This window comes from Grammomys surdaster, unplaced genomic scaffold (genome assembly GCF_004785775.1).
Source record: "Grammomys surdaster isolate TR1022 unplaced genomic scaffold, NIH_TR_1.0 125349, whole genome shotgun sequence".
NCBI lineage: Eukaryota > Metazoa > Chordata > Mammalia > Rodentia > Muridae > Grammomys > Grammomys surdaster.
Window position 1 is genome coordinate 783524 of NW_021620222.1, and position 5021 is coordinate 788544.

The 5021-nt window shown below is 47.4% G+C and overlaps 1 protein-coding gene across 1 annotated transcript in view; it reads right to left on the reverse strand.

Annotated features, from left to right (window-relative positions):
• The window catches only part of Etfb (electron transfer flavoprotein subunit beta), a 13709-nt gene that overhangs the window by 5699 nt on the left and 2989 nt on the right, over nucleotides 1-5021 (reverse strand). The window lies entirely within an intron of this gene.

Here is a 5021-nt window from a genome sequence, read left to right on the forward strand (position 1 = left end):
GTGTGTGTGTGTGTGTGTGTGTGTGTGTGTGTGTGTGTGTGTGTGTGCGCGCGAGTATGCGTGTGTGTTTATGTGAGAAAGTTTTGTATGCTTCAGTCCCAGTGACAAATACCTACCAGGATACCTCCAAGTGTATTAGAAGTGCATCCAGCAGCTAAGTGTGGTTGCACACACCTACAGCCTAACACTAGGGTGGCTAATGCAGGAAGTTCAGAAGCTTGATAGCTAGCTAAGTAGTGAGAGCAGCTCTAAACAGTCATGTTTAGTTTCATGGGCCTGAACTCAGGAAGTGGGCAGAGTGCTCCCTCTAGAGGTCCAGGGGAGAACTGACTTATTACATTTGTGTGTTTTTAAGACTTGGGGCTCTTGCAGAGGACTGGAGTTCCACAACTGCCTGCACCTCCAACTCCGGGGATCTGACGCCCTCTTCTGGTCTCTACGTGTACTGCACTCACATGTACACAGACACATATAATTAAAAAGACTTTAAATATTACTGTTGGGTGCTTGTGTGTGTGTGTTCATGTGCCATGGTATGCATGTGGAGATCGATGGACAACTCCACTTCCCTCACGTCTAATGCTAGGATTTCAAGTGTGTGTCATTAGTTGCACCTGGCTCCCAATGCTCTGAAGTACATGGAGACGATACTGTCACCCACTACGGATGAAGGGGTGTCATGTAAGAGCCCTGCTCTGAGCCACTGTACTTATCATCATGTGTTACTCTAGCCTCAGAGACAAGCTCTCCCCATCTCCCGTGTGCACAGGAAGAAGCAGGCTTTGAGCTGTAGTGCCTGGCTGAAGATGGCACAGTCCGGCAGCCCCTGATGATTTCTAGGAGTTTCTGAGCTTTGAGGAAAGGTAACAGGGGCCTGGGAAAACTGTTAGGGAAGAGCTCAATGGGATAGTGGCCCATAGGCTAAGATCTGAACAAGGACTGAGGCTGACCAGGCAAAGCGTGAGGAACGGGATTCCAGGGAGGTCCGTAGCAGGTGCTAAGACCCTGAGGTAGAAAGGAGCTGGGAGGGTAGGCAGAGTCAGAGGAAGCCAGTGTGGCCAGGGTAGAGCAAGATGGCTTTACAGTAGAGAGGCTAGCAGTACTGAAATATTGTGACAGGCACCAATGGCCTTCCAAAGCATGTGAGCCATGCTCCCAGCTTCTCACTGGGGATTCTAGCAGAAGCTTTGCTCTGAGGCACCGGCACAGCTCCTCACTGGTGAAATTTAGACAGACATTCTACCAGTTAGGTACCTTGCACTGTCTCTTTTGACTTTTAGATAGGGACTTACAAATTTGCCCTTACTGGCCTTGAACTTGCTCTGTGACTCAGGCTAGCCTTAAAAGTTGTGATTGTCATGAGTATAGGGATAAGATTTGGTGTTGTCCTGCATATCATTAGCTATGCAGCAGGTACTTGTTAACAAGTCAGTGAGAACTGCCATACAAGGGCACAAGTAAAGCCCCGGGTACCTGCCCATGCCCTTAGATACACAGGATGGAAAATAAAAACAAAACCCTCTGCTTTACAAAATAAAATAAAATTCAAGCAGGGCCAAGGATGCTGCCTAGTTGGTAGAGCACTCTCCTGGCATGCATGAAGCTCTGGACTCCACCCCCAGCATCAGGTAAATCAAGCATGGTGATATGAGCCTGTAATCCCAGAAGTTAAAGGTCATCCTTGGCTACATAATAAATTTTAGTTCAACTTGGGCTATCAGACCCTACAGTAAAGCAAACAAAAAACATTACATGAATTTCCTCTTTAAGACAGGGAAGAAACTCCCTCCACAGAAAAGGCCTGTGCTGGTGAGTGGAGGGAGGCCCAGGGCGGACGTCAGTCACTGTGGCTACCCTAGGAAAAGAGGCCATGGAACCTGCTGCTTGCCTGCTCAGTGGGACCAACATGTTTCCAGCTGTTTGGGGGATTAAGTCAGTAAACAGTGGTTGGCATATCTGCAGTGGTGTTTTATTTTTCTTTGTGGCAGAACTGAGGTTTCAGCCCAGCATGGCAGGAAGCACCCCACCACCGAGTGGCATCTCCAGTCCTCTCTTGCTTCTATTTTAGACGCAGGGCAGAGCTCCGTTCAGTATCGGAAGCTTTCTCCATGCAAGCAGCTCTGGCCCAAGATCTAATTCACTTTAACAGCCTGGATTCTTGTAGTCTGTCCTATAAGCCAGGGAACTTGGTCACTGTTATTGCCACGTTGGAGCAACTGAAGCCTAGAGAAGTGAGTGCTGACCCACCGTCACTCAGGGAGGAAGTGGGAGCGCAGGGAGGGGGTCTAACTTAAGACTGTCTTGGAGGCAGGAGGCTCTATGGAGTTAGCAATTGTGTCTATTGCCACTACTTCCAAGAGGGGGGTTTGGTTTTTGAAAACTGAAAATGAGCTGTGTCTGAATAGCTTGCCTAGAATATCAGAACTGTGAAGAGATTGTAATTTTGTAGGTCCAGAGGCTAATGACCTTACCTTGGGCTAGTGCTAGTCTAGTCTTGGCCGTCCTTTGTATCTGAACTAATGTTTGTGATTAACAGATAAAAGCATTTAGAATCTATTAACTTAGCAGACCACTAGCTTCCTTCAACCCAAAGGCTAAGAATGCCTCCATGTAGCATCTTGGGCCTATAGAAAATCTTCCTTCATCTCAGTGCACCTGCCTCTCTGGTGTAGCCAGAATAAACTATCTCTTATTCCCATTGAGATATAGCCCAAGCCTGTTGGTTCACTGAACTACATCACTAGCAATGCGCTCCCCTGTCTAATTTTGCTCAGTATGGCTTTGGATTCACTGTAGCTCAGGATGGGCTTGAATGTGTTCATGAAGAGGCTTCTTGCGTAGACGGGATTACAGTGCTAGTAGGTTTCTATTAGCACAGTGTAAGGGTGCACACCTATACCCCCAGTATTCGGAAGTTAGAGGCAGGAGAATTAGTTCAAGGCCAGTTTAGGACACATAAAACTCTATCTCAAATAAAACAAACCAAAAACAACTAAAGACAAACACAAAGGAAACAGAGGCCCTGTGGATAAAGGTGTCTGCTGCCAAGCCTAACATCCCCCAGAATCTACATGGTAAAAGGAGAGGACTGATTCCTTCAAATTGTCCTCTGACCTAGGCCCAAGGCCTGTGGGCACACACCTGTGTGCTTGCTTGTACATGTACACACACACACACACACACACATACACACACACACACAATTTCTTTTTAAGAGAGGATTTTTAAATGCAGTTTCCTGGACCCTTGACACAGTGCATGGACTTCCTTTTGGGTCTGTGCCACACTCTTAACAGAGCTTGATGGGAAAGAGCACCTGTAGGCACAGAGCAAGCAGAGCAGCAAGGCCTAATGGGAGATCACATACTGGTTGACAGCCTGGCTACTGTGGGGTCAGGGCACTGAGCAAATATAGAAGGTCTCCTGGGTCTGAGGCTGGGGGATGAGAGCGAGGGTAGTGAAGGAAAGGTGTGGGAGCCAGTGTTTCCTTAAGGACTAAAGGGGTGCAGCGGCCACTCCACAGATGGACACATGCAGCACTAAAGGGGTACGGCTGCCACTCCACAGGTGAACACGTTTCCTGGGCCTCGGATGATCCTTCAATCCTTCCTGGTTAACTCAGAGGGCTAACCATCATGGAAAATGTGTTCCTGGCCAGAAACAAGCACCTCACTGAGTTGCCAAATACCTATTAATACTTTCCTTCTCTCTGTTTGTGCAAGCACTGGTTATATTTTAAGGAAGTTTTGAAAGAGACTTCCATCAGTCACCATCTGAATCGTTAACAGCCCTCACTGCACACCAGGCACTGTTCCAAGGATTTAGTTAACCTAAGTCCAACTGGGGTGGACTTGCCAGTAGGATATACTGAAGAGGTACAGGCAGGAGAGAAGAGTTCCAAACCAGTCTGAGCTACACCTTTGAGCCTCTGAGATGGTTCAGTTGATAAGAGTGTTTGCTGTCTAGCCTGATAACCTGAATTTTATCTCTGAGACCCATACAGTGGATAAAGACAGCCCACTCCCTTGATTTGGCTTCTGGTCTCCACAGTCATGCTGTGGCATGTGCATGACCCACCATACATACATACATACATACATACATACATACATACATATGAATTAATTAATCCTCTTATAGTAGGTACTACCATAAGCACTACTGTCAAGAGGAAGAGAATAAGTCTCAGGGTTGTTAATTCCTTAAAATCACAGAGCCAAGAGTGGGCCCAAACAGCAGGTCTTGGAGTCCAGGTAAGAACCATTCTGTGTGGAGCACAAGAGAGGGCTCAGTGGTTAAGAGCACTGGCTACACTTGCAACGAACCCGGGTTCAGTTCTCAGCATTTACATGGTGGCTCACAACCATATGTAACTTCAGTTCCAGGAGATCAGATGCCCTCCCCTGGCCTCCAAACACTGCACATAACATTTACAGGCAAACATCCATACGTATAAAACAAAAGTAATTTTAAGGGCCATTTTATCAGTGGGATGAACCATTCTGATTGTGTGCCTGCAGCTGGAGACTGTTTCCACCAGAAGATCTCAAATTCCAGAATGACAACAAAAGTGACACTGGTTACATGGTAGGACAATGGGGTGGGAAGGTAGGGCCTCTGAGCACCGTGATCTTCAGCAGCGGGTCACAGAAGGCCTCAGAAAAGGTGATCTTAGAACAAACACCATGAGGGACTGGGTGAGACCAGGAATACTGAGGTGAGTGAGTGAGACTCGGTTCAGTCTGCAAGGAGCTGCCAGTCTGGAACTGGGCGTGCAGGTGGTACACTGGTGTAAACGAGGCCTAGAGTATACTATGGAAAGGGCTTATAGAACACGATGGGGCCTCAGGGGAGATGAGGTTGATTCAATGTTGATGTAATCAACTGGTCGCAATCGTCAGACAGGAAAAAGATGCTGGAGTCCAGCAGCGAGGACACCAAAGCAAAGGAATCAGTGAGCATCGAGGATATCAAAGCAAAGGAATCAGTGAGCAGCGAGGACACCAAAGCAAAGGAATCAG